Source organism: Triturus cristatus, chromosome 6, assembly GCF_964204655.1.
Source record: "Triturus cristatus chromosome 6, aTriCri1.1, whole genome shotgun sequence".
Classification (NCBI taxonomy): domain Eukaryota; kingdom Metazoa; phylum Chordata; class Amphibia; order Caudata; family Salamandridae; genus Triturus; species Triturus cristatus.
Window position 1 is genome coordinate 1,459,719,036 of NC_140589.1, and position 22,592 is coordinate 1,459,741,627.

The following is a 22,592-nucleotide window of genomic DNA, read 5'->3' on the forward strand; positions in this document are numbered from 1 at the left end:
CCACTGTCTTTTGGCTAGGTTTCAGCTACAGAAATTCTTAAAAAGCAAACACAGACATGGCGGCCTGCTGTTCTCAGCACGCCACCATCCCTGTGTTGTTGCCTATTCCCAAAGGGTCGCAAATTGCGACCTGCCTCGTGAATATTGACGAGGCAGGTCATTTGCGACCCCATTGGAAATCGAAAAATGTGTATGGCACACCAGGACATTTCCTTTTAAAATTCGCAAATTGCGAGTCACAAAAGGAAATGGTCCTTAATCGGAGTCAAATGTTAATCCTACTTCAAGTCTGTGACTTGTCCCGGCGTTTTTGTTTCTATATCTGGCCCCCCAATCAAAACAAAGCCGGGTTAAGGATCTTGAAGTCGCACTCTCCTGGGATATCGACCAGAGCCTTAAACCCCATGAACACTCTACCTCTGGGAGTGGCGGTTTAAGGAGTGACAGCTGTAAAGGATACTGTGACCTTTAGCCTCAGAAGGAGCGCTCAGTAACTCGAAGCTCTCATACTGGCTGCTGTTATCATCGCACATTTCCGTGTCTAGATGTGGTGTGGTACACGGCGGGCACTGTACAATTTTTAAAAACACATACATTAATCTTTAGGCTCGTGTCCATTCTGATCTGCATTACTCCCTCGCGCGGAGTTCGAGCTAAAACTACATGCACATAGGCTACACATATTTAATGAAAGTCTGCCCTCTAGCGGCGTAACTTGGAACGAAATATAGTTTAGGAGTAAGTTTGTGCTCGTGGATTCACATCTGAGGTGCGAAAAGAGAGAAGGCAAACAGGGACGGTGAGTGCTGTACTGTAACAAGGGCGACACCTTAAGTAACACTCCCCGGGACACTTAGAGCTGGGAAAGCAGAGTGAATCAATTAGTGGCTTAGTTCAAGTACCGTTAATACTGAAGGGCTGCTGCATGTCGTAGAGGCCAAGCAGGCGCTGCTCTAGAGACCACGATACACTCTCAAGACAGGCACAAAAAATACCAAATATGGATGAGGAAAAGGATGATAAAAGGAGAGGGAGACACAAGCAGAAAAAGCATTGGCATAGCCAATAGGTCTCGCTTTTGGGACCTTATAAGTATTTAGTTATGCAGCACAATATCCTTGGTGCAACAACATCAACTGTTGCATGGCTAAACACTTATAAGGTACAAGGTTTAGCCATGCAACAGCTGATGTTGTTGCACCAAGGATATTGTGCTGCAAAACTAAATACTTATAAGGTCCCAAAAGCGAGACCTATTGCCTATGCCAATGCTTGTTTAATACATAGTTTAGGTCTCTCTCTAGTAAAATGCAGGCCAGTGCGGTCGTTCCGTAGGGAGCCGCATGTGAAGGTTAGGGGGCCGCATGTGAAGGTTAGGGGGCCGCATGTGAAGGTTAGGGGGCCGCATGTGAAGGTTGGGAGGGACGCATGTGGCACCCGGGCCATACTTTGAGTGTAACTGTTGTAGAAGAATTAGAGAATAAACAACAGCTCAAGATAGTTTACAAAAGAAAGGCAAGCAGGAGTGCACCCAGGCGCCTGAGAGTGTGGTGGTGAAATGTTGACACTACATGAGATGCTCTTTGTTCTATGACTAACATCTTCATTGGTTTTCTGGTTTGATTGTGAATCAATGTATCAGTTGTGTACATATCTTTCCAAGGTGGATGAAACATTCAATGCTCTCCATGCGTGCTACATTACCTTTCTAAGATTTGTCACATAAGGACCTTACAAAAAACAATGATCCTAGACCTAAAGTTTCAAAACAATTGGCATGTATCCAATCCGCAGTCTAGACTTCCATAAATCATTTTCTGAGCACAAAACATAATTCCGCTCAGAGTAATCAATACAGTAATTTCAATTAAAAGAGAGAGAGAGTGCAACAACCAAATTACTTTTGCCAAAAGATTTAATAATATATCATATGGCGAACAGTTAAACATTCACTGTTAAATCAATGTGAAAGGGGAAGGTTGCTCCTAGAGAACGTGCAGGAAAAAGTGCTTAAGGTGTTTGTGGGGTGAAGGTAAGATTAAAGATAGTATAGGTAGAGGAGAAATTAGAACATTTCAGCGGTTAACTGGTCATACATCCCAGTTTTTGTGGGCCTGGCCACGTAGATTCATAAAAAGAATTTTTTTGGTATAATTCGTAAACAGCTACGTTTGTGTTAGCACAATGGAATATGACTCGTGTTCCAGGTTTTATTGAGGGGCGACGACGTTTCGACCCGTCTTAGGGGCTCCAAGGGTAATTTAGGCCTCGGCCATGCGGGTCTTCTTCAGGACTGTGGGGGGGGGGGCAACCAGAGGCAGGTACAATGGATAAGTCATATACCTACAGGATAAGGAAGAGGCTGGGTAAGGAAGTTGCACCATCTAGGAAGGAATTGGTATGGGTACATGGGATTGCTGGTTTACCCACAGAGTAAGGTTGGAATGTAGATTCCTCCAGGGGGTAAATTCGTTCAACACGGGACAATGTGTAAGGGCTGTAGGGATGATAAAACCGGAAGGCTATTTTGTGAACTTGAAATCCCAAAACCCACAAAGTAATGTTGGCTGAGAGCAGTACAAAAATTACCTTAATCTGGCAGAAGGAGTGGGAATATGTCACACATGCGATTGAGGAAACGTGCTGGTGAAATTCTCCTGAGTTGACGTTCACGATTTCTGGGATTGAATGACATGTCACACAAAACTTTCATACGAAGGAGGGTCCAAGGGATATGTTTAGAGACCTGCAACAGTATGAAATCCCCAGATCAACATATAATATACAACAGATACTGTGGGTCTAATGTTCAAAGTGAGTACAAACACTGATGTAACAGAAAGTCAAGAGATATATATCACGCACACCAATTGTTTGTCAAAAAATTAAATCAATCCTTAACAGGTAATTTGCGTGCAGCTAGAGGAGCGACCTCTGAACCTAGGTCGGTAGATAAATGTTAGTTGCACTGCCCCATTCGGGGTGGTGTCCCTCTATGCGCACAACACTGTGGGGTAACGAAGTTACCAATCTTCACAAGTATAAGTTTGAATCAAAAGTTCATTTATTCATGATGAAAAGTATGTTGTCATATTGTGAACTTCAAATGTTAAATCACAACGATATCAACGGATATCCTCTATGCATTTCGGGTAAAACCCTTCATCAGGAGAAATCCTGTAACAGAAATAGGAGAACATGTTGCTAATCCCCTTAAAATACAATAATTAAACAAAGCATACTGGAAGGTAAATGACATTGCCCTTCCATAAAAGGTCAAAATTAAGCAAAATAGAGTTACTCGAAAAAGTATATGTAACGGTGTTGCAGTAAAGAGTGAAACGTAAAGAAACACAGTAACGGTCACATTTAGAAGATAATGACGGTGAAAAGTGAAAGATGAATGCAAGGAAGCTTAAATGGTGAGAGACACCACGCATTGTAATGCGATAGTACCTACAACATCCATGCGTGAAAAATCAAACTTTGAATAAACCTGGGACAAACACAGGTACGTGAGTTAATATGTAAAACTACGTGTGTAAAGTTGTATGTTTGAAGCGCTGGGGTAAACGCTAAAAATAGTGCTCAAACGTTGTACCCAAGCTAATCACCGTGATGGAATCAAAGATGCGGGGTCAAAAGAATCAGGGTTAGAAACGAAAATTACCTCGATTCGTCGTTGAAATGGGCATGATGAGAATGTGCCGATCCGGGAGATCGTAAATTGTAACGGTCACCAAGTTAAATAGGAAATTGGGTGATAGACAAAAAAAGAGGACTCAAAGTACGGCGGCCATCTTAAAGATGTAAAGTGTGTTCGTAGTTGTGCTGCTAGTCGGCAAATGTAAACCAAAGAAAAAACAAAAGATTTACGTGATGAATTGGAACGGGAATGCTGAAAAGAAAAAGCATGTCAGGAACAATAAAGTTAGGAAAGTAAATAAAGTTGAAAAGGATAATAAAGTTCTAGAAAATAACGTAAAGTGCGGAAAGAAGTGTTAAAAACGTTAAGAACGAAAGTATGAAAGTATGAAAATTAAGAATTTAAGAAGATTAAAAGAAAAGAAAGCTTACAGAAAAGACATTGACAGGTAATGAAAACATTGTGAAATTGAACGTAAATAAATAAGTTTTCGCACAGGCATCGGTGCAAAGTCAAATAAAGCAACTGAGTTCAAGGCGGTCATTCAGACCATGTGGTACCATCGAGTTCATTTTATATATCCAAGATGTTTCTCTTTGGATCAAGAATTTTCGATTGTCACATCCATCTTTTAGTGGAACTGTCTCGCACACCAGAAAGCGTAGTTGACTGACATTATGTTTGTGTTCATTGAAGTGTACTGCTACTGCAGATTTGAGATTGTTGTTTCGGATGTTACTCTTATGTTCATTTAATCGTATCTTCAACTTTCTTTCCGTCTTCCCAATGTATGGAAGACCACAAGGACATTTCAACATATACACAACGTTTTTGGAATCACAAGTTGCTGACACAAAAAGTTTGATGTTGTGACCCTTGGTTGGGTGCTGTATGTTATTGCCTTTGATAATGTTGTTGCAATTGCCACAGTTATGACAGGGTATGGTGCCCTTGTATTCAGAAATGCACTGTGGTGAGCTCGTTGGTTTCAAAAGATCCATGAGATTTTTGCTTCTTTCATAGGCGAACAGTGGTTGAGCTGAAAAAATTTGGTTGAAGTCAGGCTCCATACGTAACAAAGGCCAATGCCTAAGGATTGATTTCCGTATGTTGAAACTTTCAGTTGAAAATTTGGTCACCATGACCAATCTCGCATGTGGTTCTGAAGTTGTTAGTTGTTTGTTTAATAGTGATCTCCTTGGTTTGTTTAGAGATTTTTCAATTGCCTTCTCTAAAATTTGTGGTGGATAGCCCCGCTCAGTAAAGCGTCGTTCCATGTCTGAAGTATGTTGGTTCAGTTGATCCGGCTCAGAGATGATACGTTTTATCCTGAGGATCTGTGAGTATGGTAAATGGCGTTTCAATGATGGCTGATGAAAACTGAGGTAGTGTAGTAAGTTGTTTCTGTCAGTGTCCTTCCTGTACAGGGTGGTTTGAATGTGTTGATTGACAATATAAATGGAAACATCAAGGAAGTTTATGTGTGTATCACTGATTTGAAAAGTGAATTTCAATCTGTCGTTGATGGTGTTAAGATCCTCAATCGCTTGTCTCAGGATGGGCTTGGGACCTTTCCAAATTAAAAAGATGTCGTCAATGTAACGAACAAACAATAACAAGTGGTTTACCCATGGTGCGGTGTGTAGAATGTGATCCAACTCAAACTTGTGCATGAACAGGTTAGCATAGCAAGGGGCTGCACAATTGCCCATCGAAGTTCCATTCAGTTGAAGGAAGAATTGATTATTGTAACAAAAATAACTGTGGTAAAGTGTGAAATGTAGAAGCTCCATTAAAAAAATTTGTAAATCGTGAGGAGTCTGTGATTGCAAAAGAAAATGTTCCGTGGCCTCCAGTCCCATGTCATGGGGAATTGAGGTATATAAAGAAGTCACATCTATAGTGCAAAAGTACATATCAGTTTCCCATGGAATATTGAAGTTCAAAAGGATATTCAAAAAATCCGTGGTGTCCTTAACAAAGGTAGACATGGCCTGCACTAAAGGTTGAAGATGTCTGTCTATGTACTTGCCAACTGGTTCATGGAGCGAGCCTCTGGTGGAAACAATAGGCCGCATAGGAGGATCCAATAGGTTCTTGTGTATCTTAGGCAGCATGCGTAAAGATGGATTCTTTGGGAATCTGGAAATCAAAAATTTCTTTTCCGTATCTCCAATGGTACCAGATAGGACTGCTTTGTCCACCAAGGTCTGTAATGTTTTCAAAATTGCCGGTGTAGGGTTGTAATCCAGTCTAGAGTAGGTGTTTGAATCTAGCACATGTTCATCCAATTTTCGAATGTAATGTGTAGTATCCATGGCGACTAGTGCGCCGCCTTTGTCAGCATCGAGGAAGGTGATATCAGGATTTTTTGCCAGTTGTTTGAGCAATGATTTGTCTTTTGTCGTAATGTTAGGATGTCTGGGTTTGCGATGTTTGAAAACCGACTGAAGATCTTGTTTTACCAAAGTCTCAAAAGTATCAAGAATCTTGTGGCTCACTGGAGCCACAAAAGTGCTTTTTGATGATAGTCCTTTCAATGTGTTTTCAATTTTTTTTGTAGGTTCAATAAGGACGTTATCAAAAAAGTGTCTAAGTCTGAGTTTCCGCATGAATTTATGGAGGCTTACCTCTGCTTCCATGAGGTTACTGGAATAAGTGGGAACAAAAGATGACCCCTTCTGTAGTAGGCGTAATTGTGATTTGTTGAAGGTACTTGTAGAAATATTAATAACCAAGTTATCCTTCACCGCTGGCTCCTTGTAGTTCTCTTGTCTAGTGGTGGAACTGCTTTTTTTGCCCCTCCTGGGTCTCCTTGATCTTTTTGGCCTGTCCCTAAAAAAGGGACCGCAGAAGATAAAGGGGTGGAAGTTGAGGTTGAAGGAATTTCAGTATCTGTTGTGGTTTGTGGTTGTTGTCGATCTTTTTGAGGTACATTTCTTGGTTTTCGACGAAAAGTATCTGAGTCACTAGAAACTGGAGATGTATCAGTATCAGATGCTTTTAACGTGGGTTTGAACTGTCTTCTTCGGGCGTATATCTCCGCCCAATTATAAACCTCTCCCAGTTTATAATCGATCGTGTCACGTCGAAACTTTCGAATTTTTCTACAGCACCCAACCAAGGGTCACAACATCAAACTTTTTGCGTCAGCAACTTGTGATTCCAAAAACGTTGTGTATATGTTGAAATGTCCTTGTGGTCTTCCATACATTGGGAAGACGGAAAGAAAGTTGAAGATACGATTAAATGAACATAAGAGTAACATCCGAAACAACAATCTCAAATCTGCAGTAGCAGTACACTTCAATGAACACAAACATAATGTCAGTCAACTACGCTTTCTGGTGTGCGAGACAGTTCCACTAAAAGATGGATGTGACAATCGAAAATTCTTGATCCAAAGAGAAACATCTTGGATATATAAAATGAACTCGATGGTACCACATGGTCTGAATGACCGCCTTGAACTCAGTTGCTTTATTTGACTTTGCACCGATGCCTGTGCGAAAACTTATTTATTTACGTTCAATTTCACAATGTTTTCATTACCTGTCAATGTCTTTTCTGTAAGCTTTCTTTTCTTTTAATCTTCTTAAATTCTTAATTTTCATACTTTCATACTTTCGTTCTTAACGTTTTTAACACTTCTTTCCGCACTTTACGTTATTTTCTAGAACTTTATTATCCTTTTCAACTTTATTTACTTTCCTAACTTTATTGTTCCTGACATGCTTTTTCTTTTCAGCATTCCCGTTCCAATTCATCACGTAAATCTTTTGTTTTTTCTTTGGTTTACATTTGCCGACTAGCAGCACAACTACGAACACACTTTACATCTTTAAGATGGCCGCCGTACTTTGAGTCCTCTTTTTTTGTCTATCACCCAATTTCCTATTTAACTTGGTGACCGTTACAATTTACGATCTCCCGGATCGGCACATTCTCATCATGCCCATTTCAACGACGAATCGAGGTAATTTTCGTTTCTAACCCTGATTCTTTTGACCCCGCATCTTTGATTCCATCACGGTGATTAGCTTGGGTACAACGTTTGAGCACTATTTTTAGCGTTTACCCCAGCGCTTCAAACATACAACTTTACACACGTAGTTTTACATATTAACTCACGTACCTGTGTTTGTCCCAGGTTTATTCAAAGTTTGATTTTTCACGCATGGATGTTGTAGGTACTATCGCATTACAATGCGTGGTGTCTCTCACCATTTAAGCTTCCTTGCATTCATCTTTCACTTTTCACCGTCATTATCTTCTAAATGTGACCGTTACTGTGTTTCTTTACGTTTCACTCTTTACTGCAACACCGTTACATATACTTTTTCGAGTAACTCTATTTTGCTTAATTTTGACCTTTTATGGAAGGGCAATGTCATTTACCTTCCAGTATGCTTTGTTTAATTATTGTATTTTAAGGGGATTAGCAACATGTTCTCCTATTTCTGTTACAGGATTTCTCCTGATGAAGGGTTTTACCCGAAATGCATAGAGGATATCCGTTGATATCGTTGTGATTTAACATTTGAAGTTCACAATATGACAACATACTTTTCATCATGAATAAATGAACTTTTGATTCAAACTTATACTTGTGAAGATTGGTAACTTCGTTACCCCACAGTGTTGTGCGCATAGAGGGACACCACCCCGAATGGGGCAGTGCAACTAACATTTATCTACCGACCTAGGTTCAGAGGTCGCTCCTCTAGCTGCACGCAAATTACCTGTTAAGGATTGATTTAATTTTTTGACAAACAATTGGTGTGCGTGATATATATCTCTTGACTTTCTGCATCGCTCAACCACTATCACAGCACCCATGGCCTATCAAGACATCACCAACCTCACGGATAAACGCGCCGAGACGTTCGCATTCGGCGATGATGAAGCTCAAAGAATTTACTCATTAATAGGAGACATCGAAGCAACTCCCTCAGGCACAGGCACCATACAAAGTAACATCAAGCAACTTCTGTACTTGACAAAACGTGAGATCAATCAACGTTTGCACGCTAGCACAATGATTCAATATCACCGAGCACAAAGAATTCCGAGAGGCCTACGCATCCCTCTCAAACCATCCTTGTGCAAAAATGACCCAAAATTTGTCGACAGATGGTATGGGATCCTTAATAAATGCTCTCTGGATCTCATATTACTAATAATCGAGGAACTATCTAACATTCTAGAAGACTTGAATATAGAAATCACTCAACTCAAAAATGAATTGGCTACAAAAATGTCTTCAGATGATCTATCTCAAACTCTCAATGATATCAATGAACAACTCGAGAAACATAAACAAGAAGTGAACGAGAGAAAAATTCGAAAGTTTCGACGTGACACGATCGATTATAAACTGGGAGAGGTTTATAATTGGGCGGAGATATACGCCCGAAGAAGACAGTTCAAACCCACGTTAAAAGCATCTGATACTGATACATCTCCAGTTTCTAGTGACTCAGATACTTTTCGTCGAAAACCAAGAAATGTACCTCAAAAAGATCGACAACAACCACAAACCACAACAGATACTGAAATTCCTTCAACCTCAACTTCCACCCCTTTATCTTCTGCGGTCCCTTTTTTAGGGACAGGCCAAAAAGATCAAGGAGACCCAGGAGGGGCAAAAAAAGCAGTTCCACCACTAGACAAGAGAACTACAAGGAGCCAGCGGTGAAGGATAACTTGGTTATTAATATTTCTACAAGTACCTTCAACAAATCACAATTACGCCTACTACAGAAGGGGTCATCTTTTGTTCCCACTTATTCCAGTAACCTCATGGAAGCAGAGGTAAGCCTCCATAAATTCATGCGGAAACTCAGACTTAGACACTTTTTTGATAACGTCCTTATTGAACCTACAAAAAAAATTGAAAACACATTGAAAGGACTATCATCAAAAAGCACTTTTGTGGCTCCAGTGAGCCACAAGATTCTTGATACTTTTGAGACTTTGGTAAAACAAGATCTTCAGTCGGTTTTCAAACATCGCAAACCCAGACATCCTAACATTACGACAAAAGACAAATCATTGCTCAAACAACTGGCAAAAAATCCTGATATCACCTTCCTCGATGCTGACAAAGGCGGCGCACTAGTCGCCATGGATACTACACATTACATTCGAAAATTGGATGAACATGTGCTAGATTCAAACACCTACTCTAGACTGGATTACAACCCTACACCGGCAATTTTGAAAACATTACAGACCTTGGTGGACAAAGCAGTCCTATCTGGTACCATTGGAGATACGGAAAAGAAATTTTTGATTTCCAGATTCCCAAAGAATCCATCTTTACGCATGCTGCCTAAGATACACAAGAACCTATTGGATCCTCCTATGCGGCCTATTGTTTCCACCAGAGGCTCGCTCCATGAACCAGTTGGCAAGTACATAGACAGACATCTTCAACCTTTAGTGCAGGCCATGTCTACCTTTGTTAAGGACACCACGGATTTTTTGAATATCCTTTTGAACTTCAATATTCCATGGGAAACTGATATGTACTTTTGCACTATAGATGTGACTTCTTTATATACCTCAATTCCCCATGACATGGGACTGGAGGCCACGGAACATTTTCTTTTGCAATCACAGACTCCTCACGATTTACAAATTTTTTTAATGGAGCTTCTACATTTCACAAACAAAGGTTGGACACTGTTCCAAGGATAGGGTCCAGAGGTTGACCCATATGTCTTATAAAAAAGACAAAAAGAAAAGAGGGGAGGTCCTGGGTTAGGCAGACCCACCACAAGGGGGAAAGCACATATATTGCCTCTTGTTGCCCTCACACACCCCGAAGGATGTCATGCTTCATCATCGGGCTATGCTCCTCATCGGGCCGGCGCTGCAATTCCCAACGGGCCCCCGAAGGGTCACTTTCTCGGAGATCTTTTTGAGGCATGCCGGATGGTGTATGAGGGTGTGTGGGGTGTGGGTTCTAAAGAGGGTAAGTAAAAAGTGTGCAATGTGAATTAAAAATGACTGGGGGTTATGTTGGTTTAGTTACCCTCCTGTCAACAAAAAACTCTCATTTTGAGTATGGTCCCCAAGGACACATTGTGCCTCGGTGTCATTAAAACGGTCAACATGTTTCGCGCCTCTGTCGCTGCTAGAGTCGTTGGCGCTTCATCAGGACCAAAGAAGTGCAAAGAATAGTGAAATGCACGTGAGTGTGTACGTGAATATAAAAATATATGAATAAATACCCACAATATATGTCAGGGCGGGCCAATTGTACTGCTCCTGAACATGACCTAGGACACAGAAACAGAAGAAAAAATAGTTACAAAGGACGTGCATTAGACTAACTTAATGCAACGTAGTGTGCCACAATCGTGTGCACAACATGCCAGTGTCATACAGATAAAAAGGAAAAAGGCGGGACCAAGTGGGGAAACACAACTCCCTCATCTGTTTTTGCTCAAGATAAGGAGGATACCCAGGCAGGTGTTTCGTGGCGTGTCAAAATTATAAGGAAATGCCTTTATATGACGAGCGGAGACACTCCCTGTTCGTAATAATATACGTTCCATTGTTAGCGGGGCATCTCCACTTCATGAGACCCTAAACAAGTCTAACTAGACATACATAACCATCCTCCCTTGAGGTATTCTTACCTCCCAAAGAACAGGGCTCACTTCAATGGCTGTTGGCGTTAAGTCGCCCGCACCGTATCGGGTTGCTAGGACAGAGGCATAATGAAAGAATAAGCACAAATGGACACGAGGTGCAACCATCACATCCAGTGCCATCGGTTGCGTGACCTGACCCCCTATCATTATCGGGTACTCACTGTAGATGGCAGGTGCCTGCACTCTTGAACCTACGCGTCCGACCGCCAAGCCAGTGATGCATTGGAGGCAGCGGGACGGAGGTTTTTAAACTCGTAGGTTCCCAGGTAAATCCTCCTTCCGGGGCGTGCCTAGCTGTAAATTGAAGAAGCGCATGCGTGCAGCTGCGCCCTTACTGTGCATGCGCAGACCGGGACTAGTGATCCCCTGAGCATGGGCGTCCCGAATGGAGGCTAATTCTTACTGGCACTCTGTATACAGTCAAAACAAAGCTCATGAAACGTGTACCGGTCAACGCCAGGGTGAAGCGGTCTTGTCACAATCGTGGTAGGTAAAATCCTCCTAATGACAGCGTCTACTGGACTCTAAACATAAATCACAAGAGGCATAATAATAATGACTAGTGATGAAAACACAAGGAGAATAGCCCATACCACTCATTTGTCAGGGATAATGCAGTTACTTCATATTGTATGTTGTAGCAAAGGAGATGGGTGGGTAGTGAACAGCCACATTGCGGGGAGGAAGTATCACTCGAGTATGAGCCTTGGAGCACCCCATCTTGAGAATATGTAGGTCTCGTATATGAAAGGAAATGGAAAACAGAAGGGAAAGAAAAGATAAACGGTCCCTCGGCAGAACTGCCGTGCAAATATTCCATCAAAAAAGAGGGGGGGGGGGGGGGGGGGGGGACCAAGGAGCCGGTTAATGGTCCAGTGTCCATGCTCCCAAAAGTTATATTACCACAAACAAAGGTTGGACACTGTTCCAAGGATAGGGTCCAGAGGTTGACCCATATGTCTTATAAAAAAGACAAAAAGAAAAGAGGGGAGGTCCTGGGTTAGGCAGACCCACCACAAGGGGGAAAGCACATATATTGCCTCTTGTTGCCCTCACACACCCCGAAGGATGTCATGCTTCATCATCGGGCTATGCTCCTCGTCGGGCCGGCGCTGCAATTCCCAACGGGCCCCCGAAGGGTCACTTTCTCGGAGATCTTTTTGAGGCATGCCGGATGGTGTATGAGGGTGTGTGGGGTGTGGGTTCTAAAGAGGGTAAGTAAAAAGTGTGCAATGTGAATTAAAAATGACTGGGGGTTATGTTGGTTCAGTTACCCTCCTGTCAACAAAAAACTCTCATTTTGAGTATGGTCCCCAAGGACACATTGTGCCTCGGTGTCATTAAAACGGTCAACATGTTTCGCGCCTCTGTCGCTGCTAGAGTCGTTGGCGCTTCATCAGGACCAAAGAAGTGCAAAGAATAGTGAAATGCACGTGAGTGTGTACGTGAATATAAAAATATATGAATAAATACCCACAATATATGTCAGGGCGGGCCAATTGTACTGCTCCTGAACATGACCTAGGACACAGAAACAGAAGAAAAAATAGTTACAAAGGACGTGCATTAGACTAACTTAATGCAACGTAGTGTGCCACAATCGTGTGCACAACATGCCAGTGTCATACAGATAAAAAGGAAAAAGGCGGGACCAAGTGGGGAAACACAACTCCCTCATCTGTTTTTGCTCAAGATAAGGAGGATACCCAGGCAGGTGTTTCGTGGCGTGTCAAAATTATAAGGAAATGCCTTTATATGACGAGCGGAGACACTCCCTGTTCGTAATAATATACGTTCCATTGTTAGCGGGGCATCTCCACTTCATGAGACCCTAAACAAGTCTAACTAGACATACATAACCATCCTCCCTTGAGGTATTCTTACCTCCCAAAGAACAGGGCTCACTTCAATGGCTGTTGGCGTTAAGTCGCCCGCACCGTATCGGGTTGCTAGGACAGAGGCATAATGAAAGAATAAGCACAAATGGACACGAGGTGCAACCATCACATCCAGTGCCATCGGTTGCGTGACCTGACCCCCTATCATTATCGGGTACTCACTGTAGATGGCAGGTGCCTGCACTCTTGAACCTACGCGTCCGACCGCCAAGCCAGTGATGCATTGGAGGCAGCGGGACGGAGGTTTTTAAACTCGTAGGTTCCCAGGTAAATCCTCCTTCCGGGGCGTGCCTAGCTGTAAATTGAAGAAGCGCATGCGTGCAGCTGCGCCCTTACTGTGCATGCGCAGACCGGGACTAGTGATCCCCTGAGCATGGGCGTCCCGAATGGAGGCTAATTCTTACTGGCACTCTGTATACAGTCAAAACAAAGCTCATGAAACGTGTACCGGTCAACGCCAGGGTGAAGCGGTCTTGTCACAATCGTGGTAGGTAAAATCCTCCTAATGACAGCGTCTACTGGACTCTAAACATAAATCACAAGAGGCATAATAATAATGACTAGTGATGAAAACACAAGGAGAATAGCCCATACCACTCATTTGTCAGGGATAATGCAGTTACTTCATATTGTATGTTGTAGCAAAGGAGATGGGTGGGTAGTGAACAGCCACATTGCGGGGAGGAAGTATCACTCGAGTATGAGCCTTGGAGCACCCCATCTTGAGAATATGTAGGTCTCGTATATGAAAGGAAATGGAAAACAGAAGGGAAAGAAAAGATAAACGGTCCCTCGGCAGAACTGCCGTGCAAATATTCCATCAAAAAAGAGGGGGGGGGGGGGGGGACCAAGGAGCCGGTTAATGGTCCAGTGTCCATGCTCCCAAAAGTTATATTACCACAAACAAAGGTTGGACACTGTTCCAAGGATAGGGTCCAGAGGTTGACCCATATGTCTTATAAAAAAGACAAAAAGAAAAGAGGGGAGGTCCTGGGTTAGGCAGACCCACCACAAGGGGGAAAGCACATATATTGCCTCTTGTTGCCCTCACACACCCCGAAGGATGTCATGCTTCATCATCGGGCTATGCTCCTCGTCGGGCCGGCGCTGCAATTCCCAACGGGCCCCCGAAGGGTCACTTTCTCGGAGATCTTTTTGAGGCATGCCGGATGGTGTATGAGGGTGTGTGGGGTGTGGGTTCTAAAGAGGGTAAGTAAAAAGTGTGCAATGTGAATTAAAAATGACTGGGGGTTATGTTGGTTTAGTTACCCTCCTGTCAACAAAAAACTCTCATTTTGAGTATGGTCCCCAAGGACACATTGTGCCTCGGTGTCATTAAAACGGTCAACATGTTTCGCGCCTCTGTCGCTGCTAGAGTCGTTGGCGCTTCATCAGGACCAAAGAAGTGCAAAGAATAGTGAAATGCACGTGAGTGTGTACGTGAATATAAAAATATATGAATAAATACCCACAATATATGTCAGGGCGGGCCAATTGTACTGCTCCTGAACATGACCTAGGACACAGAAACAGAAGAAAAAATAGTTACAAAGGACGTGCATTAGACTAACTTAATGCAACGTAGTGTGCCACAATCGTGTGCACAACATGCCAGTGTCATACAGATAAAAAGGAAAAAGGCGGGACCAAGTGGGGAAACACAACTCCCTCATCTGTTTTTGCTCAAGATAAGGAGGATACCCAGGCAGGTGTTTCGTGGCGTGTCAAAATTATAAGGAAATGCCTTTATATGACGAGCGGAGACACTCCCTGTTCGTAATAATATACGTTCCATTGTTAGCGGGGCATCTCCACTTCATGAGACCCTAAACAAGTCTAACTAGACATACATAACCATCCTCCCTTGAGGTATTCTTACCTCCCAAAGAACAGGGCTCACTTCAATGGCTGTTGGCGTTAAGTCGCCCGCACCGTATCGGGTTGCTAGGACAGAGGCATAATGAAAGAATAAGCACAAATGGACACGAGGTGCAACCATCACATCCAGTGCCATCGGTTGCGTGACCTGACCCCCTATCATTATCGGGTACTCACTGTAGATGGCAGGTGCCTGCACTCTTGAACCTACGCGTCCGACCGCCAAGCCAGTGATGCATTGGAGGCAGCGGGACGGAGGTTTTTAAACTCGTAGGTTCCCAGGTAAATCCTCCTTCCGGGGCGTGCCTAGCTGTAAATTGAAGAAGCGCATGCGTGCAGCTGCGCCCTTACTGTGCATGCGCAGACCGGGACTAGTGATCCCCTGAGCATGGGCGTCCCGAATGGAGGCTAATTCTTACTGGCACTCTGTATACAGTCAAAACAAAGCTCATGAAACGTGTACCGGTCAACGCCAGGGTGAAGCGGTCTTGTCACAATCGTGGTAGGTAAAATCCTCCTAATGACAGCGTCTACTGGACTCTAAACATAAATCACAAGAGGCTTAATAATAATGACTAGTGATGAAAACACAAGGAGAATAGCCCATACCACTCATTTGTCAGGGATAATGCAGTTACTTCATATTGTATGTTGTAGCAAAGGAGATGGGTGGGTAGTGAACAGCCACATTGCGGGGAGGAAGTATCACTCGAGTATGAGCCTTGGAGCACCCCATCTTGAGAATATGTAGGTCTCGTATATGAAAGGAAATGGAGAACAGAAGGGAAAGAAAAGATAAACGGTCCCTCGGCAGAACTGCCGTGCAAATATTCCATCAAAAAAGAGGGGGGGGGGGGGACCAAGGAGCCGGTTAATGGTCCAGTGTCCATGCTCCCAAAAGTTATATTACCACAAACAAAGGTTGGACACTGTTCCAAGGATAGGGTCCAGAGGTTGACCCATATGTCTTATAAAAAAGACAAAAAGAAAAGAGGGGAGGTCCTGGGTTAGGCAGACCCACCACAAGGGGGAAAGCACATATATTGCCTCTTGTTGCCCTCACACACCCCGAAGGATGTCATGCTTCATCATCGGGCTATGCTCCTCGTCGGGCCGGCGCTGCAATTCCCAACGGGCCCCCGAAGGGTCACTTTCTCTGAGATCTTTTTGAGGCATGCCGGATGGTGTATGAGGGTGTGTGGGGTGTGGGTTCTAAAGAGGGTAAGTAAAAAGTGTGCAATGTGAATTAAAAATGACTGGGGGTTATGTTGGTTTAGTTACCCTCCTGTCAACAAAAAACTCTCATTTTGAGTATGGTCCCCAAGGACACATTGTGCCTCGGTGTCATTAAAACGGTCAACATGTTTCGCGCCTCTGTCGCTTCTACATTTCACACTTTACCACAGTTATTTTTGTTACAATAATCAATTCTTCCTTCAACTGAATGGAACTTCGATGGGCAATTGTGGAGCCCCTTGCTATGCTAACCTGTTCATGCACAAGTTTGAGTTGGATCACATTCTACACACCGCACCATGGGTAAACCACTTGTTATTGTTTGTTCGTTACATTGACGACATCTTTTTAATTTGGAAAGGTCCCAAGCCCATCCTGAGACAAGCGATTGAGGATCTTAACACCATCAACGACAGATTGAAATTCACTTTTCAAATCAGTGATACACACATAAACTTCCTTGATGTTTCCATTTATATTGTCAATCAACACATTCAAACCACCCTGTACAGGAAGGACACTGACAGAAACAACTTACTACACTACCTCAGTTTTCATCAGCCATCATTGAAACGCCATTTACCATACTCACAGATCCTCAGGATAAAACGTATCATCTCTGAGCCGGATCAACTGAACCAACATACTTCAGACATGGAACGACGCTTTACTGAGCGGGGCTATCCACCACAAATTTTAGAGAAGGCAATTGAAAAATCTCTAAACAAACCAAGGAGATCACTATTAAACAAACAACTAACAACTTCAGAACCACATGCGAGATTGGTCATGGTGACCAAATTTTCAACTGAAAGTTTCAACATACGGAAATCAATCCTTAGGCATTGGCCTTTGTTACGTATGGAGCCTGACTTCAACCAAATTTTTTCAGATCAACCACTGTTCGCCTATGAAAGAAGCAAAAATCTCATGGATCTTTTGAAACCAACGAGCTCACCACAGTGCATTTCTGAATACAAGGGCACCATACCCTGTCATAACTGTGGCAATTGCAACAACATTATCAAAGGCAATAACATACAGCACCCAACCAAGGGTCACAACATCAAACTTTTTGTGTCAGCAACTTGTGATTCCAAAAACGTTGTGTATATGTTGAAATGTCCTTGTGGTCTTCCATACATTGGGAAGACGGAAAGAAAGTTGAAGATACGATTAAATGAACATAAGAGTAACATCCGAAACAACAATCTCAAATCTGCAGTAGCAGTACACTTCAATGAACACAAACATAATGTCAGTCAACTACGCTTTCTGGTGTGCGAGACAGTTCCACTAAAAGATGGATGTGACAATCGAAAATTCTTGATCCAAAGAGAAACATCTTGGATATATAAAATGAACTCGATGGTACCACATGGTCTGAATGACCGCCTTGAACTCAGTTGCTTTATTTGACTTTGCACCGATGCCTGTGCGAAAACTTATTTATTTACGTTCAATTTCACAATGTTTTCATTACCTGTCAATGTCTTTTCTGTAAGCTTTCTTTTCTTTTAATCTTCTTAAATTCTTAATTTTCATACTTTCATACTTTCGTTCTTAACGTTTTTAACACTTCTTTCCGCACTTTACGTTATTTTCTAGAACTTTATTATCCTTTTCAACTTTATTTACTTTCCTAACTTTATTGTTCCTGACATGCTTTTTCTTTTCAGCATTCCCGTTCCAATTCATCACGTAAATCTTTTGTTTTTTCTTTGGTTTACATTTGCCGACTAGCAGCACAACTACGAACACACTTTACATCTTTAAGATGGCCGCCGTACTTTGAGTCCTCTTTTTTTGTCTATCACCCAATTTCCTATTTAACTTGGTGACCGTTACAATTTACGATCTCCCGGATCGGCACATTCTCATCATGCCCATTTCAACGACGAATCGAGGTAATTTTCGTTTCTAACCCTGATTCTTTTGACCCCGCATCTTTGATTCCATCACGGTGATTAGCTTGGGTACAACGTTTGAGCACTATTTTTAGCGTTTACCCCAGCGCTTCAAACATACAACTTTACACACGTAGTTTTACATATTAACTCACGTACCTGTGTTTGTCCCAGGTTTATTCAAAGTTTGATTTTTCACGCATGGATGTTGTAGGTACTATCGCATTACAATGCGTGGTGTCTCTCACCATTTAAGCTTCCTTGCATTCATCTTTCACTTTTCACCGTCATTATCTTCTAAATGTGACCGTTACTGTGTTTCTTTACGTTTCACTCTTTACTGCAACACCGTTACATATACTTTTTCGAGTAACTCTATTTTGCTTAATTTTGACCTTTTATGGAAGGGCAATGTCATTTACCTTCCAGTATGCTTTGTTTAATTATTGTATTTTAAGGGGATTAGCAACATGTTCTCCTATTTCTGTTACAGGATTTCTCCTGATGAAGGGTTTTACCCGAAATGCATAGAGGATATCCGTTGATATCGTTGTGATTTAACATTTGAAGTTCACAATATGACAACATACTTTTCATCATGAATAAATGAACTTTTGATTCAAACTTATACTTGTGAAGATTGGTAACTTCGTTACCCCACAGTGTTGTGCGCATAGAGGGACACCACCCCGAATGGGGCAGTGCAACTAACACTGATGTAACAGAGAAAGTAAAGGAAAACCAAAGTAAACGTGTGAAACCTCAAGCGAGGTTTAAGTTCCCATCACCCACCGGAGGTGGCTTATCATCATCTGGGAACTGTGGACAATACCAAGAATACCAACCACTATGATGATTGTGGTGGTTCCGCGGTTGTCCCAGGCATGAGTGCAAAATCGTTGCAAACGGTAGGGTGACGGTTGCAGTGCAAAATATGTGATGAAAAAGTGCTATTAAAAATGGCTAACAAGACACTATAAATTTTATTCTGGCGCTGTCTTGGTGCCACTTAAAAACAGTGCATAGACAGCATACACAAATAACTGTCAGATTTTTGGTCTACATGTTTCGGCTTCTGGACAAAAGAGTCCAAGCTCTCATCAGGACCAGGTGAACGCTACTGCAATAAGTGTTTAAAAAAATGAACATATAGATTGATTACAAGGTTGGTACCCAATACAACCTGATTAATCCTGTATGCCACGTTGGAACTGTTACAGGCAATGTCTTGTAATAGAGACCTGAACTGAATCAAACAAAAACAATGATAAGGACACTCAACTTAGTCATGTATAACATCAGTGTGAATCACAGAACCATGTTATATGCATTATTCAGTATAATACAAAGACATTTTTTGTGGCAATACTCATAGGTGTATAATGTGACGATAGTTGACACAAAAACGGCACGTGCACTTACCCGAATAGTTGTGGGTACGCACCTCGCCTCACCTGGCATCCGCTCAGGAATTGAGGCACCGCTCTAAAAGATGGGGATTCCAAAGGAAAGTATTACCCCAATAGCCAGGACCAACTTCAAACCAAAGGGGACAATTGAAATTACCAAAATTGGTACTCGTTAGGACAGTTTAAAAACCAAGGCAGAGTGGGTCTATAAAGACCTGAGGTCTTTCTTAATAAATGAGCCCGGGTGTGTTTTATTTCGAGCTGAGAGTAGAAATAGTCAAGAGGCATGGTTTATAGCTACTGTTTTGAGGTCCGTTGTAATGAAGTTCAAAACTATGTAAAACACAAACGGAACTAAATTATATTCAACCACGTCTCAGAAGGGGCGTAGTAGTCCGATGGGCTGGGCATACAAACAACGGGAAAGCCAGAAAACCGAGCATCATGTCAGGAAAAAAATATGCTCGCTCTGGTAGTTAATTAAGCCCAAACTAACGTGGTATGTGTAGATGCATCTGGTAGCTGCTAAAACAGCATGAAGTTAAAATTAAAGAGCCCAGAAAGGAAGCTTACCTCTCCGTCGGTACCCCGCTCCAAACACCAGAGCTGGAAGGGGAGGTGTCGAACGGGCCGGGAGAGTGTCAATTAATCAGTTTCAAGTCCGTGCGTACTTCCGTGTCGACAACTACGGAGCGCGCAAGTGCTCAAAAAGCAACCTCCGAAATTTTTTGTCCAAGTGTTGCTGGGAGATGTAGTGAAAAATGGAAAGCCACTCAAGGATAGCCTCATGATCGTATAGACCTAGGCAATTGGGAGTGCTTGTGCTAGTAAAATAACATATACAGAGCAAAAACCTCTAGCACACCGAGATTTGTAGAAAAAGCATCTGCTTAAAGACTATGATATATTCCTATAGCGCTAGTCAGGCCAAGTAATGATGAGGCAGCCAGAAAAAACCAGAAAGGCATGTGCATAGTAAATCGCCTTATAATTCAAGCTCTCACACGTCGGATGACTGACTACCTTGCCAAAGGCGCAATTATAGAGCGCTCAGAATGGAAATCACTCCTTTGTGCTACGCACCAAGATGCCTTAGCCTCAGGGAGAAGCTAGTTAAAAACCTTCTTAAAGGGATACAGTTCACCAAACCATTTATTATATAGTTGACCACGGAATGTCGTCATTTAAACCTTGCTGATCACTCTTTAATTTGAACACCCATTTTTGTTCTTTAATGAACAAGAATTTTTTGATGTCAGTCACATGTGTGGGGATAAAGGGCTGTTCCAAGACCACCCATCTCAAGTCTTCAGGTTTGTGTCTGAGCGACAAAAAATGATTGGTGAGTTTGGTAGCCTGTTTATTCCGCCTGATGGTACTTTTGTGTTCATTGATGCGTGTCTTAATTTTGCGTGTGGTCATGCCTACATAACGCAAAGAGCATGGACACATAATAAGGTAAATAACTCTTTCTGTGTTGCAATTAGTATGCTTTTTTAGGATCCAGGGTGTGCCTGTACCTATGTCAACTGTTTTGGTGGGCTGGGTTTGTGGACAGACTGAGCACTGACCGCATGGAAAATGGCCTTGTACTGGCGGTAAATCCCATAAGGTATTTGTTGTGATGGGGGATTTAATTCTGGGTCTGGTATGTATGAGGCTGTCTCGGAGGTTAGTTCCTCTTTTGAAAGAAAAAAGGGGGGGTGGAATGTCCTCCTTCCCTACATTCAATATTCACCAGTGTTTCCGCACAGTCTTTTGTACCTGGTTAGACCATGTACTGAACGTGTTTACAAAAGTCATTCTGGACAGAGGAGGCTTAGGCACTGGGGGTTCCAAAAGGGCTCCCCGATTATTGTTGGAGGCTCTTTTAAAAGCCTGTCTTACCAAACGTTTGGGATATTGTCTGTCTCTCAGTTGGTTAGGGGACATATTAGATCAGAGATCAGATCAAAATCTGGAAGAGATACATTGACGACATCCTGGTTGTCTGGCAGGGACCTGCTGCCTCTTTGTTAGATTTTCATGCCTGGCTTAACACCAAGAACGATTTCTTGCGTTTTACAGTTGCCTGTGACAAACACCGACTCCCCTTTTTGGACATATTAATATGTCCTAACCAGGGCAAACTGGGCAGTGAACTGTACAGGAAACCACTTTCTAAGAACTCTCTTCTTAGCTTTAAGAGCCACCATCCTAAATCCCTTCGGGATAACTTACCCGTTGGCCAGTTCCTGCGTATTCGCAGAAACTGCTCAGATGTGACTACTTTCAACTATCATGCAGAGGATCTGTCTAACCAACTGAGAGACAGACAATATCCCAAACGTTTGGTAAGACAGGCTTTTAAAAGAGCCTCCAACAATAATCGGGGAGCCCTTTTGGAACCCCCAGTGCCTAAGCCTCCTCTGTCCAGAATGACTTTTGTAAACACGTTCAGTACATGGTCTAACCAGGTACAAAAGACTTGCGAAAACACTGGCGAATATTGAATGTAGGGAAGGAGGACATTCCACCCCCCTTTTTTCTTTCAAAAGAGGAACTAACCTCCGAGACAGCCTCATCCATACCAGACCCAGAATTAAATCCCCCATCACAACAAATACCTTATGGGATTTACCGCCAGTACAAGGCCATTTTCCATGCGGTCAGTGCTCAGTCTGTCCACAAACCCAGCCCACCAAAACAGTTGACATAGGTACAGGGACACCCTGGATCCTAAAAAAGCATACTAATTGCAACACAGAAAGAGTTATTTACCTTATTACGTGTCCATGCTCTTTGCGTTATGTAGGCATGACCACACGCAAAATTAAGACACGCATCAATGAACACAAAAGTACCATCAGGCGGAATAAACAGGCTACCAAACTCACCAATCATTTTTTGTCGCTCAGACACAAACCTGAAGACTTGAGATGGGTGGTCTTGGAACAGCCCTTTATCCCCACACA